The sequence below is a fragment of the Gorilla gorilla genome, chromosome 4, assembly GCF_029281585.2.
Source record: "Gorilla gorilla gorilla isolate KB3781 chromosome 4, NHGRI_mGorGor1-v2.1_pri, whole genome shotgun sequence".
NCBI classification, from domain to species: Eukaryota; Metazoa; Chordata; class Mammalia; order Primates; family Hominidae; genus Gorilla; species Gorilla gorilla.
In genome coordinates this window covers 68770158-68792251 of record NC_073228.2, presented here as the reverse complement: position 1 = coordinate 68792251, position 22094 = coordinate 68770158, and positions in this window count along the sequence as shown.

Genomic DNA, 22094 nt, shown 5'->3' with positions numbered 1-22094 from the left:
ATTCCATTGCATTCCATTCCATTCCATTCCATTCCATTCCATTCCATTCCATTCCATACCATTCTATTCCATTCCACTCCATTCTACTCGGTTTGATTCCATTCCATTCCATTTCATTCCATTCCATTCCATTCCATTCCATTCCATTCCATTCCACTGCATTCCTTTCTGCTAGGTTGATTCCATTCCATTCCGTTCCATTCCATTTCATTCCATTCCACTCCTTTCAATCCAATTCCATTCCATTCTATTGCTTTCCATTCCATTCCATTCCATTCCATTCTACTCGAGTTGATTGAATTCCATTGTATTCCATTCCACTTCATTCCATTCCTTTCCGTTCCATTACACGCCGTTCTTCTCGGGTTGATTCCATTCCATTCCATTCCGTTCCGTTCTATTCCTTTCCATTCTGTTTCGTTCCCTTCCGTTCAATTCCATTCCATTCCATTCCTCTCGGGTTGATTCCATTCCAATCCATTCCATTCCATTCCATTCCATTCCATTCCATTCCATTCCATTCCATTCCTCTCGGGTTGATTCCATTCCATTCCATTCCATTCCATTCCATTCCATTCCATTCCATTCCATTCCATTCCATACCATTCCATTCCATTCCATCCCATTCCTTTCCATTAAATTCCATTTCATTCCATTCCTTTCTACTCAGGTAGATTCCATTCCATTCTTTTCCATTCCATTGCATTGCATTCCAAACCATTCCACTCCATTCCATTCCATTCCATTCCATTCCATTCCATTCCATTCCATTCCATTCCATTCCATTCCATTCCGTTCTAATCGGGTTGATTCCATTCCATTCCATTCCATTCCATTCTATTCCATTAAATTCCATTCCTTTCCGTTCTACTCGTGTTGAATCCATTCCATTCCATTCCGTTCCATTCCATTCCATTCCATTCCTTACCATTCCATTCCGTTCCATTCATTCCGTTCCATTCAAATCGGGTTGTTTCCATTCCATACCATTCCATTCCATTTCATTCCATTCCATTCCATCCCATTCCATTCCATTCCTTTCCTTTGCATTCCATGGCATTCCACTCCATTCCATTGCATTCCATTCCATTCCATTCCATTCCATTCCATTCCATTCCATTCCATTCCATTCCTTTCCACTGTGTTCCTCTCGGGTGGATTCCATTCCATTCCATTATATTCCTTTCCATTCCATTCCGTTGCATTCTATTCCATTCCATTCCATTCCATTCCATTCCATTCCATTCCATTCAATTTCTCTCCAATCTGGTTGATTCCATTCCATTCCATTCCATTCCATTCCATTCCATTCCATTCCATTCCATTCCGTTCCATTCCACTCGTGTGGATTCATTTCCATTCTATTCCATTCCATTCCGTTCCATTCGGTTCCGTTCTACTCGGGTTGACTCCATTCCATTCCATTCCACTCCATTCCATTCCATTCCATTCCATTACATTACACTCCAATTCTCTCCACTCTGTTTGATATCATTCCATTCCATTCCTTTCCATTCCAATCCATTCCATTCCATTCCTTTCCATTCCGTTCCATTCCATTCTATTCCACGCTGTTCTTCTCGGATTGATTCCGTTCCATTCCATTCCCTTCCACCCCATTACATTCTATTCCGTTCTAGTTGGGAGGATTCCATTCCTTTCCATTCCATTCCATTCCATTCCATTCCTTTCCACTCCATTCCATTCCGTTCCGTTCCATTCCATTCCATTCTACGCAGGTTGATTCCAGCCCATTCCATCCCATTCCATTCCATCCCATCCCATTCCAATCCATTCCATTCCATTGCATTCCGTGCCATTCCGTTCCATTCCATTCCATTCCTTTCCATTCCATTCCATTCCATTCCATTCCATTCCATTCCACTCCATTCCATTCCATTCCATTCCATTCCATTCCATTCCTTTAAATTCCTCTCCATTCCATTCCATTCCATTCCATTCCTTTCCATTCCTTTCTTCTCGTGTTGATTCCATTCCATTTCCATTCCATTCCATTCCATTCCATTCCATTCCGTTCTACACGGGTACATTCCACTCCACTCCATTCCATGCCACTGCATTCCATTCCATTCCATTGCATTGAATTGCATTCCATTCCATTACATTACATTCCATTCCGTTCTACTCGGGTTGATTCCATTTCATGCCATTCATTCCATGCCATTCCATTCCATTCCATTCCATTCCATTCCATTCCATTCCATTCCATTCCATTCCTTTCCGTTCTACTCTTGTTAAATCCATTCCATTCCATTCCATTCCATTCCATACCATGCCATTCTGTTCCATTCCATTCCGTTCCGTTCTAATCGGGTGGGTTCCATTCCATTCCATTCAACTCCATTCCATTCCATTGCATTCCATTCCATTCCATTCCATTCCATTGCATTCCATTCCATTCCATTCCATTCCACTCCATTCCATTCCTTTCTGTTCCGATCCATTCCATTCCATTCTACGCAGGTTGATTCCAATCCATTCCATTCCATTCCATTCCATTTCCATTCCATTCCATCCCATTCCATTCCATTCCATTCCATTCCATTCCATTCCATTCCATTCCGTTCTACATGGGTACATTCCATTCCATTCCATTCCATTCCATTGCATTCCATTCCATTCCATTGCATTGAATTGCATTCCATTCCATTCCATTACATTCCATTCCGTTCTACTTGGGTTGATTCCATTCCATGCCATTCATTCCATTCCATTCCATTCCATTCCATTCCATTCCATTCCATTCCATTCCATTCCATTCCATTCCTTTCCGTTCTACTCGTGTTGAATCCATTCCATTCGATTCCATTCCATTCCATACCATGCCATTCCGTTCCATTCCATTCCGTTCCGTTCTAATCGGGTTGGTTCCATTCCATTCCATTCAACTCCATTCCATTCCATTGCATTCCATTCCATTCCATTCCATTCCATTGCATTCCATTCCATTCCATTCCATTCCACTCCATTCCATTCCTTTCTGTTCCGATCCATTCCATTCCATTCTACGCAGGTTGATTCCAATCCATTCCATTCCATTCCATTCCATTCCATTCCATTCCATTCCATCAAATTCCATCCCATTCCATTCCATTCCATTCCATTCCATTCCATTCCATTCCATACCATTCCATTCCATTCCATTCCATTCCATTCCACTCCATTCCATTCCATTCCATTCCATTCCATTGCATAGAATTGCATTCCGTTCCATTCCATTCCATTTCATTCCATTCCGTTCTACTCGGGTTGATTCCATTCCATGCCATTCATTCCATTCCATTCCATTCCATTCCATCCGTTCCGTTCTACTCGTGTTGAATCCATTCCATTCCATTCCACTCCATTCCATTCCGTTCTGTTCCGATCCATTCCATTCCATTCTACGCAGGTAGATTCTAATCCATTCCATTCCATTCCATTCCATTCCATTCCATTCCAATCCATCCCATCCCATCCCACCCCATCCCATCCCATCCCATCCCATCCCATCCCATCCCATTCCATTCCATACCATTCCATTCCATTCCATTCCATTCCATTCCATTCCATTCCATTCCATTCCATTCCATTCCATTGCATTGCATTCCATTCCATTGCATTGCATTCCATACCATTACATTCCATTCCATTAGATTCCATTCCATTCCATTCCGTTATACTCGGGATGATTCCATTCCATTCCATTCCATTCCATTCCATTCCATTCCATTCCGTTCTGCTCGGGTAGATTCCATTCCATTCTATTCCATTCCATTGCATTGCATTCTAAACCATTCCATTCCATTGCATTCCATTCCATTCCATTCCATCCCATTCCATTCCATTCCATTCCGTTCTACTCGGGTGGATTCCATTCCTTTCCATTCCATTCCATTCCATTCCATTCTATTCCATTCCATTCCATTCCTCTCCGTTCCACTCGTGTTGAGTCCATTCAATTCCATTCCATTGCATTTCATTGCGTTCCATTCCATTGCATTCCTTTCCATTCCATTCCATACCATTCCATTCCGTTCCTTTCATTCCGTTCCATTCTAATCGGGTTGATTCCATTCCATCCCATTCCATTCCATTCCATTCCATTCCATCCCATTCCATTCCATTCCTTTCCTTTGCATTCCATGGCATTCCATTCCATTACATTGCATTCCATTCCATTCCATTGCATTCCTTTCGATTCCATTTCATTCCATTCCATACCATTCCTTTCCACTCTGTTCCTCTCGGGTGGATTCCACTCCATTCCATTATATTCTTTTCCTTTCCATTCCATTGCATTCCATTCCATTCCATTGCATTCCATTCCATTCCATTCCATTCCATTCCATTCCATTCCATTCCATTCCATTCCATACCATACTACTCCATTCCACTCCATTCTACTCGGTTTAATTCCATTCCATTCCATTCCATTCCATTCCATTCCATTCCATTCCATTCCATTCCATTCCATTCCACTCCATTCCTTTCTACTAGGGTTGATTCTATTCCATTCCATTCCATTCCATTCCATTCCATTCCATTCCACTCCTTTCAATCCAATTCCATTCCATTCTATTGCTTTCCATTCCATTCCATTCCATTCCATTCTACTCGAGTTGATTGAATTCCATTGTATTCCATTCCACTTCATTCCATTCCTTTCCGTTCCATTACACGCCATTCTTATCGGGTTGATTCCATTCCATTCCATTCCGTTCCGTTCCATTCCTTTCCATTCTGTTTCGTTCCCTTCCGTTCAATTCCATTCCATTCCATTCCTTTCGGGTTGATTCCATTCCAATCCATTCCCTTCCACTCCGTTCCATTCTATTCCATTCTACTCGGGTTGATTCCGTTCTATTCCATTCCATTCCATTCCATTCCATTCCATTCCATCCCATTCCTTTCCATTAAATTCCATTTCATTCCATTCCGTTCTACTCAGGTAGATTCCATTCCATTCTATTCCATTCCATTGCATTGAATTCCAAACCATTCCATTCCATTCCATTCCATTCCATTCCATTTCATTCCATTCCATTCCATTCCATTCCATTCCATTCCATTCCATTCCGTTCTACTCGGGTTGATTCCATTCCATTCCATTCCATTCCATTCTATTCCATTCCATTCCTTTCCGTTCTACTCGTGTTGAATCCATTCAATTCCATTCCGTTCCATTCCATTCCATTCCATTCCATTCCATTCCATTCCATTCCATTCCATTCCGTTCCATTCATTCCGTTCCATTCTAATCGGGTTGTTTCCATTCCATACCATTCCATTCCATTCTATTCCATTCCATCCCATTCCATTCCATTCCTTTCCTTTGCATTCCATGGCATTCCATTCCATTCCATTGCATTCCATTCCATTCCATTCCATTCCATTCCATTCCATTCCTTTCCACTGTGTTCCTCTCGGGTGGATTCCATTCCATTCCATTATATTCCTTTCCATTCCATTCCGTTGCATTCCATTCCTTTCCATTCCATTCCATTCCATTCCATTCCATTCCATTCCATTCCATTCCATTCAATTTCTCTCCAATCTGGTTGATACATTACATTACATTACGTTACATTACATTACATTACATTACATTACATTCTACTCGTGTGGATTCATTTCCATTCTATTCCATTCCATTCTGTTCCATTCGGGTCCGTTCTTCTCGGGTTGACTCCATTCCATTACATTCCACTCCATTCCATTCCATTCCATTACATTACATTACATTTCACTTCTCTCCACTCAGTTTGATAACATTCCATTCCATTCCTTTCCATTCCAATCCATTCCATTCCATTCCTTTCCAATCCATTCCATTCCATTCTATTCCACGCCGTTCTTCTCGGAATGATTCCATTCCATTCCATTCCCTTCCACTCCATTACATTCTATTCCGTTCTACTCGGGTTGATTCCATTCCATTCCATTCCATTCCATGCCATTCCTTTCCACTCCATTACATTCCGTTCCGTTCCGTTCCATTCCATTCCATTCTACGCAGGTTGATTCCAATCCATTCCATCCCATTCCATTCCATTCCATCCCATTCCAATCCATTCCTTTCCATTGCATTCCGTGCCATTCCGTTCCATTCCATTCCATTCCATTCCATTCCATTCCATTCCATTCCATTCCATTCCATTCCATTGCATTCCATTCCATTCCGTTTTTCTCGGGTTGATTCCATTCCATTCCATTCCATTCCATTCCATTCCATTCCATTCCATTCCATTCCATTCCATTCCAATTCTCTCCACTCTGTTTGATAACATTCCATTCCATTCCATTCCATTCCATTCCATTCCATTCCATTCCATTCCATTCTATTCCATTCCTTTCCTTTCCATTGCATTCCATTCCTTTCCATTCCATTCCATTCCATTCCATGCTATTCCATTCCTTTCCTTTCCATTGCATTCCATTCCATTCCATTCCATTCCATTCCATTCCATTCCATGCTATTCCATTCCTTTCCTTTCCATTGCATTCCATTACATTACATTCCATTCCATTGAATTCCATTCTTTCTATTCCATTCTATTCCATTCCGTTGAATTCGTGTTGATTCCGTTCCATTCCATTGCATTCCATTCCATTCCATTCCATTCTATTCCATTCTTTTCTACTCGGGTTGATTCCAATCCATTCCATTCCATTCCATTCCATTCCATTCCATTCCAATCCATTCAATTCCTTTCCATTCCATAGCATTCTATTCCATTCCACTAAATTCTACTCGGTTTGATTCCATTCCGTTTCATTCCATTCCATTCCATTGCAATCCATTCCATTCCATTCCATTCCATTCCATTGCATTCCATTCCGTTCCATTCCTTTCTACTAGGTTTGATTCCATTCCATTCCATTCCATTCCATTCCATTCCATTCCATTCCATTCCATTCCTTTCCATCCAATTCCATTCCATTCTATTGCTTTCCATTCCATTCCATTCCATTCCATTCTACTCGAGTTGATTGCATTCCATTGTATTCCATTCCACTTCATTCCATTCCATTCCATTCCATTCCATGCCGTTCTTCTCGGGTTGATTCCATTCCATTCCATTCCGTTCCGTTCCATTCCTTTCCATTCTGTTTCGTTCCATTCCGTTCAATTCCATTCCATTCCCTTCCACTCCATTCCATTATATTCCGTTCTACTCGGGTTGATTCCATTCCATTCCATTCCGTTCCATTCCACTCCCTTCCATTCCATTCCGTTCCGTTCCATTACATTCCATTCTACGCATTTTGATTCCAATCCATTTCATTCCATTCCATTCCATTCCATTCCATTCCATTGCATTCCTTCCCATTCCATTCCATTCCGTTCCATTGCCTTCAATGCCATTCCATTCTATTCCATTCCATTCCATTCCATTCCAATCCATTTCATTTCATTCCATACCATTCCATTCCATTCCATTCCATACAATTCCATTCCATTCCTTTAAATTCCATTCCATTCCATTCCATTCCATTCCTTTCCATTCCTTTCTTCTCGGGTTGATTCCATTCCATTTCCATTCCATTTCCATTCCATTCCGTTCCATTCCATTCCGTTCCGCTCGGTTCCGTTCTACTCGGGTTGATTCCATTCCATTCCATTCCACTCCATTCCATTCCATTCCATTCCATTCCATTACATTCCAATTCTCTCCACTCTGTTTGATAACATTCCATTCCATTCCATTCCATTCCATTCCATTCTATTCCATTCCTTTCCTTTCCATTGCATTCCATTCCTTTCCATTCCATTCCATTCTATTCCATTCCTTTCCTTTCCTTTGCATTCCATTCCATTCCATTCTATTGCATTCCTTTCCTTTCCATTGCATTCCGTTCCATTTAATTCCATTCTATTGAATTCCATTCTTTCTATTCCATTCTATTCCATTCCGTTGAATTCATTTTGATTACGTTCCATTCCATTGCATTCCATTCCATTCCATTCCATTCTATTCCATTCTTTTCTACTCGGGTTGATTCCATTCCATTCCACTCCATTCCATTCCATTCCATTCCACTCCATTCCGTTCCATACCTTTCTACTAGTGTTGATTCCACTCCATTCCATTCCATTCCGTTCCATTCCATTCTATTCCTTTCCATCCAATTCCATTCCATTCTATTGCTTTCCATTCCATTCCATTCCATTCCATTCCATTCTACTCGAGTTGATTGCATTCCATTGTATTCCATTCCACTTCATTCCATTCCTTTCCATTCCATTCCATGCCGTTCTTCTCAGGTTGATTCCATTCCATTCCATTCCGTTCCGTTCCATTCCTTTCCATTCTGTTTCGTTCCATTCCGTTCAATTCCATTGCATTCCCTTCCACTCCATTTCATACTATTCCGTTCTACTCGGGTTGATTCCATTCCATTCCATTCCATTCCACTCCATTCCATTCCGTTCCGTTCGGTTCCATTAGATTCCATTCTACGCAGGATGATTCCAATCCATTGCATTCCATTCCATTACATTCCATTCCATTCCATTCCATCCCATTCCATTCCATTCCGTTCCATTGCCTTCCATGCCATTCCATTCTATTCCATTCCATTCCATTCCATTCCATTCCATTTCATTTCATTCCATACCATTCCATTCCATTCCATTCCTTACCATTCCATTCCATTCCATTCCTTTCCATTCCATTCCGTTCTACTCGGCTTGATTGCATTCCATTCCATTCAATTCAATTCCATTCCATTGCATTCCATTCCATTCCTTTCCGTTCTACTCGTGTGGAATACATTCCATTCCATTCCATTCCATTCCATTCCTTTGCATTCCATTCCATTCCATTCCATTCAATTTCATTCCGTTTTACCCTGGTTGATTCCATTATATTCCTTTGCATTCCGTTCCATTACATTCCATTCTATCCCATTCCGTTCTACTAGGTTTGATTCCATTCCAATCCATTGCATTCCATTCCATTCCGTTCCATTCCATTCCGTTCTACTCTGGTTGATTCCTTTCCATTCCATTCCATTCCATTCCATTCCATTCCATTGCATTCCATTCCATTCCATTCCATTCCATTCCATTCCATTGCATTCCATTCCATTCCGTTTTTCTCGGGTTGATTCCATTCCATTCCATTCCATTCCATTCCATTCCATTCCATTCCATTCCATTCCATTCCATTCCATTCCATTCCATTCCAATTCTCTCCACTCTGTTTGATAACATTCCATTCCATTCCATTCCATTCCATTCCATTCCATTCCATTCCATTCTATTCCATTCCTTTCCTTTCCATTGCATTCCATTCCTTTCCATTCCATTCCATTCCATTCCATGCTATTCCATTCCTTTCCTTTCCATTGCATTCCATTCCATTCCATTCCATTCCATTCCATTCCATGCTATTCCATTCCTTTCCTTTCCATTGCATTCCATTACATTACATTCCATTCCATTGAATTCCATTCTTTCTATTCCATTCTATTCCATTCCGTTGAATTCGTGTTGATTCCGTTCCATTCCATTGCATTCCATTCCATTCCATTCCATTCTATTCCATTCTTTTCTACTCGGGTTGATTCCAATCCATTCCATTCCATTCCATTCCATTCCATTCCATTCCAATCCATTCAATTCCTTTCCATTCCATAGCATTCTATTCCATTCCACTAAATTCTACTCGGTTTGATTCCATTCCGTTTCATTCCATTCCATTCCATTGCAATCCATTCCATTCCATTCCATTCCATTCCATTCCATTCCATTCCGTTCCATTCCTTTCTACTAGGTTTGATTCCATTCCATTCCATTCCATTCCATTCCATTCCATTCCATTCCATTCCTTTCCATCCAATTCCATTCCATTCTATTGCTTTCCATTCCATTCCATTCCATTCCATTCTACTCGAGTTGATTGCATTCCATTGTATTCCATTCCACTTCATTCCATTCCATTCCATTCCATTCCATGCCGTTCTTCTCGGGTTGATTCCATTCCATTCCATTCCGTTCCGTTCCATTCCTTTCCATTCTGTTTCGTTCCATTCCGTTCAATTCCATTCCATTCCCTTCCACTCCATTCCATTATATTCCGTTCTACTCGGGTTGATTCCATTCCATTCCATTTAATTCCATTCCACTCCCTTCCATTCCATTCCGTTCCGTTCCATTACATTCCATTCTACGCATTTTGATTCCAATCCATTTCATTCCATTCCATTCCATTCCATTCCATTCCATTGCATTCCTTCCCATTCCATTCCATTCCGTTCCATTGCCTTCCATGCCATTCCATTCTATTCCATTCCATTCCATTCCATTCCAATCCATTTCATTTCATTCCATACCATTCCATTCCATTCCATTCCATACAATTCCATTCCATTCCTTTAAATTCCATTCCATTCCATTCCATTCCATTCCTTTCCATTCCTTTCTTCTCGGGTTGATTCCATTCCATTTCCATTCCATTTCCATTCCATTCCGTTCCATTCCTTTCCGTTCCGCTCGGTTCCGTTCTACTCGGGTTGATTCCATTCCATTCCATTCCACTCCATTCCATTCCATTCCATTCCATTCCATTACATTCCAATTCTCTCCACTCTGTTTGATAACATTCCATTCCATTCCATTCCATTCCATTCCATTCCATTCTATTCCATTCCTTTCCTTTCCATTGCATTCCATTCCTTTCCATTCCATTCCATTCTATTCCATTCCTTTCCTTTCCTTTGCATTCCATTCCATTCCATTCCATTCCATTCTATTGCATTCCTTTCCTTTCCATTGCATTCCGTTCCATTTAATTCCATTCTATTGAATTCCATTCTTTCTATTCCATTCTATTCCATTCCGTTGAATTCATTTTGATTACGTTCCATTCCATTGCATTCCATTCCATTCCATTCCATTCTATTCCATTCTTTTCTACTCGGGTTGATTCCATTCCATTCCACTCCATTCCATTCCATTCCATTCCACTCCATTCCGTTCCATACCTTTCTACTAGTGTTGATTCCACTCCATTCCATTCCATTCCGTTCCATTCCATTCTATTCCTTTCCATCCAATTCCATTCCATTCTATTGCTTTCCATTCCATTCCATTCCATTCCATTCCATTCTACTCGAGTTGATTGCATTCCATTGTATTCCATTCCACTTCATTCCATTCCTTTCCATTCCATTCCATGCCGTTCTTCTCAGGTTGATTCCATTCCATTCCATTCCATTCCGTTCCATTCCTTTCCATTCTGTTTCGTTCCATTCCGTTCAATTCCATTGCATTCCCTTCCACTCCATTTCATACTATTCCGTTCTACTCGGGTTGATTCCATTCCATTCCATTCCATTCCACTCCATTCCATTCCGTTCCGTTCGGTTCCATTAGATTCCATTCTACGCAGGATGATTCCAATCCATTGCATTCCATTCCATTACATTCCATTCCATTCCATTCCATCCCATTCCATTCCATTCCGTTCCATTGCCTTCCATGCCATTCCATTCTATTCCATTCCATTCCATTCCATTCCATTCCATTTCATTTCATTCCATACCATTCCATTCCATTCCATTCCTTACCATTCCATTCCATTCCATTCCTTTCCATTCCATTCCGTTCTACTCGGCTTGATTGCATTCCATTCCATTCAATTCAATTCCATTCCATTGCATTCCATTCCATTCCTTTCCGTTCTACTCGTGTGGAATACATTCCATTCCATTCCATTCCATTCCATTCCTTTGCATTCCATTCCATTCCATTCCATTCAATTTCATTCCGTTTTACCCTGGTTGATTCCATTATATTCCTTTGCATTCCGTTCCATTACATTCCATTCTATCCCATTCCGTTCTACTAGGTTTGATTCCATTCCAATCCATTGCATTCCATTCCATTCCGTTCCATTCCATTCCGTTCTACTCTGGTTGATTCCTTTCCATTCCATTCCATTCCATTCCATTCCATTCCATTGCATTCCATTCCATTCCATTCCATTCCATTCCATTCCATTCCATTCCATTCCATTCCATACCATTCCATTCCATTCCATTCCATGCCATGCCATTCCATTCCATTCCAATCCATTCCATTCCATTCCATTCAATGCCATTCCATTCCATTCCATCCCATTCCATTCCATTCCATTCCATTCCATTCCATTGCATTGTATTCCATTCCATTCCATTCCATTCCATTCCATTCCATTCCATACTATTCCATTGCATTCCATTCCATTCCATTCCATTCCATTCCGTTCTACTCGCGTGGATTCCATTCCATTCCATTCCATTCAACTGCATTCAATTCCATACCATTCCATTTCATTCCGTACCATTGCATTCCATTCCATTCCATTCCATTCCATTCCATTCCATTCCATTCCATTCTATTCCTTTCCATTCCATTCCATTCCATTCCATTCCATTCCATTCCATTCAATTCCTTTCCATTCCATTCCATTCCATTCCATTCCATTCCATTCCATTCCATTCCATTCCATTCCATTCCTTTCCATTCCTTTCTTCTCGGGTTGATTCCATTCCATTTCCATTCCATTCCATTCCATTCCATTCCATTCCGTTCTACACTGGTACATTCCATTCCATTCCATTCCATTCCATTGCATTCCATTCCATTCCATTGCATTGAATTGCATTCCATTCCATTCCATTCCATTCCATCCCATTCCATTCCTTTCTACTCGGGTTGATTCCATTCCATGCCATTCATTCCATTCCATTCCATTCCATTCCATTCCATTCCATTCCATTCCATTCCATTCCTTTCCATTCCATTCCTTTCCGTTCTACTCGTGTTGAATCCATTCCATTCCATTCCATTCCATTCCATTCCATTCCATTCCATACCATTCCATTCCATTCCATTCCATTCCATTCCGTTCTAATCGGGTTGGTTCCATTCCATTCCATTCAACTCCATTCCATTCCGTTGCATTCCATTCCATTCCTTTCCATTCCACTCCATTCCATTCTGTTCTGTTCCATTCCATTCCATTCCATTCTATGCAGGTTGATTCCAATCCATTCCATTCCATTCCATTCCATTCTATCCCATTCCATCCCATTCCATTCCATTCCATTCCATTCCATTCCATTCCATTCCATTCCATTCCGTTCTACTCGAGTTGATTCCATTCCATTGCATTCCATTGCATTCCATTCCGTTCCTTTCCGTTCTACTCGTGTGGAATACATTCCATTCCATTCCATTCCATTGCTTTGCATTCCATTCCATTCCATTCCATTCTATCCCATTCCGTTCTACTAGGTTTGATTCCATTGCACTCCATTCCATTCCATTCCATTCCGTTCCATTCCATTCCGTTCCATTCCATTCCGTTCTACTCTGGTTGATTCCATTCCATTTCATTCCATTCCATTCCATTCCATTCCATTCCATTCCATTCCATTACTTTCCATTAGATTCCATTCCATTCCATTCCGTTATACTCGGGATGATTCCATTCCATTCCATTCCATTCCATTCCATTCCATTCCATTCCATTCCACTCCATTCCATTCCATTCCGTTCTACTCGGGTAGATTCCATTCCATTCTATTCCATTCCATTGCATTGCATTCTAAACCATTCCATTCCATTCCATTCCATTCCATTCCATTGCATTCCATTCCATACCATTCCATTCCATTCCGTTCTACTCGGGTTGATTCCATTCCATTCCATTCCATTCCATTCCATTCCATTCAATTCTTTCCATTCCATTCCTTTCCGTTCTACTCGTGTTGAATCCATTCCATTCCATTCCATTGCCTTTCATTGCGTTCCATTCCATTGCATTCCATTCCATTCCATTCCATTCCATTCATTCCGTTCCATTCTAATCGGGTTGATTCCATTCCATAGCGTTCCATTCCATTCCATTCCATTCCATCTCATTCCATTCCATTCCATTCCATTCCATTCCATCCCATTCCATTCCATTCCTTTCCTTTGCATTCCATGGCATTCCATTCCATTCCATTGCATTCCATTCCATTCCATTGCATTCCATTCCATTCCATTCCATACCATTCCATACCATTCCTTTCCACTCTGTTCCTCTCGGGTGGATTCCATTCCATTCCATTATATTCTTTTCCATTCCATTCCGTTGTATACCATTCCATTCCATTGCATTCCATTCCATTCCATTCCATTCCATTCCATTCCATTCCATTCCATACCATTCTATTCCATTCCACTCCATTCTACTCGGTTTGATTCCATTCCATTCCATTTCATTCCATTCCATTCCATTCCATTCCATTCCATTCCATTCCACTGCATTCCTTTCTGCTAGGTTGATTCCATTCCATTCCGTTCCATTCCATTTCATTCCATTCCACTCCTTTCAATCCAATTCCATTCCATTCTATTGCTTTCCATTCCATTCCATTCCATTCCATTCTACTCGAGTTGATTGAATTCCATTGTATTCCATTCCACTTCATTCCATTCCTTTCCGTTCCATTACACGCCGTTCTTCTCGGGTTGATTCCATTCCATTCCATTCCGTTCCGTTCTATTCCTTTCCATTCTGTTTCGTTCCCTTCCGTTCAATTCCATTCCATTCCATTCCTCTCGGGTTGATTCCATTCCAATCTATTCCATTCCATTCCATTCCATTCCATTCCATTCCATTCCATTCCTCTCGGGTTGATTCCATTCCATTCCATTCCATTCCATTCCATTCCATTCCATTCCATTCCATTCCATTCCATTCCATTCCATACCATTCCATTACATTCCATCCCATTCCTTTCCATTAAATTCCATTTCATTCCATTCCTTTCTACTCAGGTAGATTCCATTCCATTCTTTTCCATTCCATTGCATTGCATTCCAAACCATTCCACTCCATTCCATTCCATTCCATTCCATTCCATTCCATTCCATTCCATTCCATTCCATTCCATTCCATTCCATTCCGTTCTAATCGGGTTGATTCCATTCCATTCCATTCCATTCCATTCTATTCCATTAAATTCCATTCCTTTCCGTTCTACTCGTGTTGAATCCATTCCATTCCATTCCGTTCCATTCCATTCCATTCCATTCCTTACCATTCCATTCCGTTCCATTCATTCCGTTCCATTCAAATCGGGTTGTTTCCATTCCATACCATTGCATTCCATTTCATTCCATTCCATTCCATCCCATTCCATTCCATTCCTTTCCTTTGCATTCCATGGCATTCCATTCCATTCCATTGCATTCCATTCCATTCCATTCCATTCCATTCCATTCCATTCCATTCCATTCCATTCCATTCCATTCCTTTCCACTGTGTTCCTCTCGGGTGGATTCCATTCCATTCCATTATATTCCTTTCCATTCCATTCCGTTGCATTCCATTCCATTCCATTCCATTCCATTCCATTCCATTCAATTTCTCTCCAATCTGGTTGATTCCATTCCATTCCATTCCATTCCATTCCATTCCATTCCATTCCATTCCATTCCGTTCCATTCCACTCGTGTGGATTCTTTTCCATTCTATTCCATTCCATTCCGTTCCATTCGGTTCCGTTCTACTCGGGTTGACTCCATTCCATTCCATTCCACTCCATTCCATTCCATTCCATTCCATTACATTACACTCCAATTCTCTCCACTCTGTTTGATATCATTCCATTCCATTCCTTTCCATTCCAATCCATTCCATTCCATTCCTTTCCATTCCGTTCCATTCCATTCTATTCCACGCTGTTCTTCTCGGATTGATTCCGTTCCATTCCATTCCCTTCCACCCCATTACATTCTATTCCGTTCTAGTTGGGAGGATTCCATTCCTTTCCATTCCATTCCATTCCATTCCATTCCTTTCCACTCCATTCCATTCCGTTCCGTTCCATTCCATTCCATTCTACGCAGGTTGATTCCAGCCCATTCCATCCCATTCCATTCCATCCCATCCCATTCCAATCCATTCCATTCCATTGCATTCCGTGCCATTCCGTTCCATTCCATTCCATTCCTTTCCATTCCATTCCATTCCATTCCATTCCATTCCATTCCACTCCATTCCATTCCATTCCATTCCATTCCATTCCATTCCTTTAAATTCCTCTCCATTCCATTCCATTCCATTCCATTCCTTTCCATTCCTTTCTTCTCGTGTTGATTCCATTCCATTTCCATTCCATTCCATTCCATTCCATTCCATTCCGTTCTACACGGGTACATTCCACTCCACTCCATTCCATGCCACTGCATTCCATTCCATTCCATTGCATTGAATTGCATTCCATTCCATTACATTACATTCCATTCCGTTCTACTCGGGTTGATTCCATTTCATGCCATTCATTCCATGCCATTCCATTCCATTCCATTCCATTCCATTCCATTCCATTCCATTCCATTCCATTCCATTCCATTCCATTCCTTTCCGTTCTACTCTTGTTAAATCCATTCCATTCCATTCCATTCCATTCCATACCATGCCATTCTGTTCCATTCCATTCCGTTCCGTTCTAATCGGGTGGGTTCCATTCCATTCCATTCAACTCCATTCCATTCCATTGCATTCCATTCCATTCCATTCCATTCCATTGCATTCCATTCCATTCCATTCCATTCCACTCCATTCCATTCCTTTCTGTTCCGATCCATTCCATTCCATTCTACGCAGGTTGATTCCAATCCATTCCATTCCATTCCATTCCATTTCCATTCCATTCCATCCCATTCCATTCCATTCCATTCCATTCCATTCCATTCCATTCCATTCCATTCCATTCCATTCCGTTCTACATGGGTACATTCCATTCCATTCCATTCCATTCCATTGCATTCCATTCCATTCCATTGCATTGAATTGCATTCCATTCCATTCCATTACATTCCATTCCGTTCTACTTGGGTTGATTCCATTCCATGCCATTCATTCCATTCCATTCCATTCCATTCCATTCCATTCCATTCCATTCCATTCCATTCCTTTCCGTTCTACTCGTGTTGAATCCATTCCATTCGATTCCATTCCATTCCATACCATGCCATTCCGTTCCATTCCATTCCGTTCCGTTCTAATCGGGTTGGTTCCATTCCATTCCATTCAACTCCATTCCATTCCATTGCATTCCATTCCATTCCATTCCATTCCATTGCATTCCATTCCATTCCATTCCATTCCACTCCATTCCATTCCTTTCTGTTCCGATCCATTCCATTCCATTCTACGCAGGTTGATTCCAATCCATTCCATTCCATTCCATTCCATTCCATTCCATTCCATCAAATTCCATCCCATTCCATTCCATTCCATTCCATTCCATTCCATTCCATACCATTCCATTCCATTCCATTCCATTCCATTCCACTCCATTCCATTCCATTCCATTCCATTCCATTGCATAGAATTGCATTCCGTTCCATTCCATTCCATTTCATTCCATTCCGTTCTACTCGGGTTGATTCCATTCCATGCCATTCATTCCATTCCATTCCATTCCATTCCATCCGTTCCGTTCTACTCGTGTTGAATCCATTCCATTCCATTCCACTCCATTCCATTCCGTTCTGTTCCGATCCATTCCATTCCATTCTACGCAGGTAGATTCTAATCCATTCCATTCCATTCCATTCCATTCCATTCCATTCCATTCCAATCCATCCCATCCCATCCCACCCCATCCCATCCCATCCCATCCCATCCCATCCCATCCCATTCCATTCCATACCATTCCATTCCATTCCATTCCATTCCATTCCATTCCATTCCATTCCATTGCATTGCATTCCATTCCATTGCATTGCATTCCATACCATTACATTCCATTCCATTAGATTCCATTCCATTCCATTCCGTTATACTCGGGATGATTCCATTCCATTCCATTCCATTCCATTCCATTCCATTCCATTCCGTTCTGCTCGGGTAGATTCCATTCCATTCTATTCCATTCCATTGCATTGCATTCTAAACCATTCCATTCCATTGCATTCCATTCCATTCCATTCCATCCCATTCCATTCCATTCCATTCCGTTCTACTCGGGTGGATTCCATTCCTTTCCATTCCATTCCATTCCATTCCATTCTATTCCATTCCATTCCATTCCTCTCCGTTCCACTCGTGTTGAGTCCATTCAATTCCATTCCATTGCATTTCATTGCGTTCCATTCCATTGCATTCCTTTCCATTCCATTCCATACCATTCCATTCCGTTCCTTTCATTCCGTTCCATTCTAATCGGGTTGATTCCATTCCATCCCATTCCATTCCATTCCATTCCATTACATCCCATTCCATTCCATTCCTTTCCTTTGCATTCCATGGCATTCCATTCCATTACATTGCATTCCATTCCATTCCATTGCATTCCTTTCGATTCCATTTCATTCCATTCCATACCATTCCTTTCCACTCTGTTCCTCTCGGGTGGATTCCACTCCATTCCATTATATTCTTTTCCTTTCCATTCCATTGCATTCCATTCCATTCCATTGCATTCCATTCCATTCCATTCCATTCCATTCCATTCCATTCCATTCCATTCCATTCCATTCCATTCCATTCCATACCATACTACTCCATTCCACTCCATTCTACTCGGTTTAATTCCATTCCATTCCATTCCATTCCATTCCATTCCATTCCATTCCATTCCATTCCATTCCACTCCATTCCTTTCTACTAGGGTTGATTCTATTCCATTCCATTCCATTCCATTCCATTCCATTCCATTCCACTCCTTTCAATCCAATTCCATTCCATTCCATTGCTTTCCATTCCATTCCATTCCATTCCATTCTACTCGAGTTGATTGAATTCCATTGTATTCCATTCCACTTCATTCCATTCCTTTCCGTTCCATTACACGCCATTCTTATCGGGTTGATTCCATTCCATTCCATTCCGTTCCGTTCCATTCCTTTCCATTCTGTTTCGTTCCCTTCCGTTCAATTCCATTCCATTCCATTCCTTTCGGGTTGATTCCATTCCAATCCATTCCCTTCCACTCCGTTCCATTCTATTCCATTCTACTCGGGTTGATTCCGTTCTATTCCATTCCATTCCATTCCATTCCATTCCATTCCATCCCATTCCTTTCCATTAAATTCCATTTCATTCCATTCCGTTCTACTCAGGTAGATTCCATTCCATTCTATTCCATTCCATTGCATTGAATTCCAAACCATTCCATTCCATTCCATTCCATTCCATTCCATTTCATTCCATTCCATTCCATTCCATTCCATTCCGTTCTACTCGGGTTGATTCCATTCCATTCCATTCCATTCCATTCTATTCCATTCCATTCCTTTCCGTTCTACTCGTGTTGAATCCATTCAATTCCATTCCGTTCCATTCCATTCCATTCCATTCCATTCCATTCCATTCCATTCCATTCCGTTCCATTCATTCCGTTCCATTCTAATCGGGTTGTTTCCATTCCATACCATTCCATTCCATTCTATTCCATTCCATCCCATTCCATTCCATTCCTTTCCTTTGCATTCCATGGCATTCCATTCCATTCCATTGCATTCCATTCCATTCCATTCCATTCCATTCCATTCCATTCCATTCCTTTCCACTGTGTTCCTCTCGGGTGGATTCCATTCCATTCCATTATATTCCTTTCCATTCCATTCCGTTGCATTCCATTCCTTTCCATTCCATTCCATTCCATTCCATTCCATTCCATTCCATTCCATTCCATTCCATTCAATTTCTCTCCAATCTGGTTGATACATTACATTACATTACGTTACATTACATTACATTACATTACATTACATTCTACTCGTGTGGATTCATTTCCATTCTATTCCATTCCATTCTGTTCCATTCGGGTCCGTTCTTCTCGGGTTGACTCCATTCCATTACATTCCACTCCATTCCATTCCATTACATTACATTACATTACATTTCACTTCTCTCCACTCAGTTTGATAACATTCCATTCCATTCCTTTCCATTCCAATCCATTCCATTCCATTCCTTTCCAATCCATTCCATTCCATTCTATTCCACGCCGTTCTTCTCGGAATGATTCCATTCCATTCCATTCCCTTCCACTCCATTACATTCTATTCCGTTCTACTCGGGTTGATTCCATTCCATTCCATTCCATTCCATGCCATTCCTTTCCACTCCATTCCATTCCGTTCCGTTCCATTCCATTCCATTCTACGCAGGTTGATTCCAGCCCATTCCATCCCATTCCATTCCATCCCATCCCATTCCAATCCATTCCATTCCATTGCATTCCGTGCCATTCCGTTCCATTCCATTCCATTCCTTTCCATTCCATTCCATTCCATTCCATTCCATTCCATTCCACTCCATTCCATTCCATTCCATTCCATTCCATTCCATTCCTTTAAATTCCTCTCCATTCCATTCCATTCCATTCCATTCCTTTCCATTCCTTTCTTCTCGTGTTGATTCCATTCCATTTCCATTCCATTCCATTCCATTCCATTCCATTCCGTTCTACACGGGTACATTCCACTCCACTCCATTCCATGCCACTGCATTCCATTCCATTCCATTGCATTGAATTGCATTCCATTCCATTACATTACATTCCATTCCGTTCTACTCGGGTTGATTCCATTTCATGCCATTCATTCCATGCCATTCCATTCCATTCCATTCCATTCCATTCCATTCCATTCCATTCCATTCCATTCCATTCCATTCCTTTCCGTTCTACTCTTGTTAAATCCATTCCATTCCATTCCATTCCATTCCATACCATGCCATTCTGTTCCATTCCATTCCGTTCCGTTCTAATCGGGTGGGTTCCATTCCATTCCATTCAACTCCATTCCATTCCATTGCATTCCATTCCATTCCATTCCATTCCATTGCATTCCATTCCATTCCATTCCATTCCACTCCATTCCATTCCTTTCTGTTCCGATCCATTCCATTCCATTCTACGCAGGTTGATTCCAATCCATTCCATTCCATTCCATTCCATTTCCATTCCATTCCATCCCATTCCATTCCATTCCATTCCATTCCATTCCATTCCATTCCATTCCATTCCATTCCGTTCTACATGGGTACATTCCATTCCATTCCATTCCATTCCATTGCATTCCATTCCATTCCATTGCATTGAATTGCATTCCATTCCATTCCATTACATTCCATTCCGTTCTACTTGGGTTGATTCCATTCCATGCCATTCATTCCATTCCATTCCATTCCATTCCATTCCATTCCATTCCATTCCATTCCATTCCTTTCCGTTCTACTCGTGTTGAATCCATTCCATTCGATTCCATTCCATTCCATACCATGCCATTCCGTTCCATTCCATTCCGTTCCGTTCTAATCGGGTTGGTTCCATTCCATTCCATTCAACTCCATTCCATTCCATTGCATTCCATTCCATTCCATTCCATTCCATTGCATTCCATTCCATTCCATTCCATTCCACTCCATTCCATTCCTTTCTGTTCCGATCCATTCCATTCCATTCTACGCAGGTTGATTCCAATCCATTCCATTCCATTCCATTCCATTCCATTCCATTCCATCAAATTCCATCCCATTCCATTCCATTCCATTCCATTCCATTCCATTCCATACCATTCCATTCCATTCCATTCCATTCCATTCCACTCCATTCCATTCCATTCCATTCCATTCCATTGCATAGAATTGCATTCCGTTCCATTCCATTCCATTTCATTCCATTCCGTTCTACTCGGGTTGATTCCATTCCATGCCATTCATTCCATTCCATTCCATTCCATTCCATCCGTTCCGTTCTACTCGTGTTGAATCCATTCCATTCCATTCCACTCCATTCCATTCCGTTCTGTTCCGATCCATTCCATTCCATTCTACGCAGGTAGATTCTAATCCATTCCATTCCATTCCATTCCATTCCATTCCATTCCAATCCATCCCATCCCATCCCACCCCATCCCATCCCATCCCATCCCATCCCATCCCATCCCATTCCATTCCATACCATTCCATTCCATTCCATTCCATTCCATTCCATTCCATTCCATTCCATTGCATTGCATTCCATTCCATTGCATTGCATTCCATACCATTACATTCCATTCCATTAGATTCCATTCCATTCCATTCCGT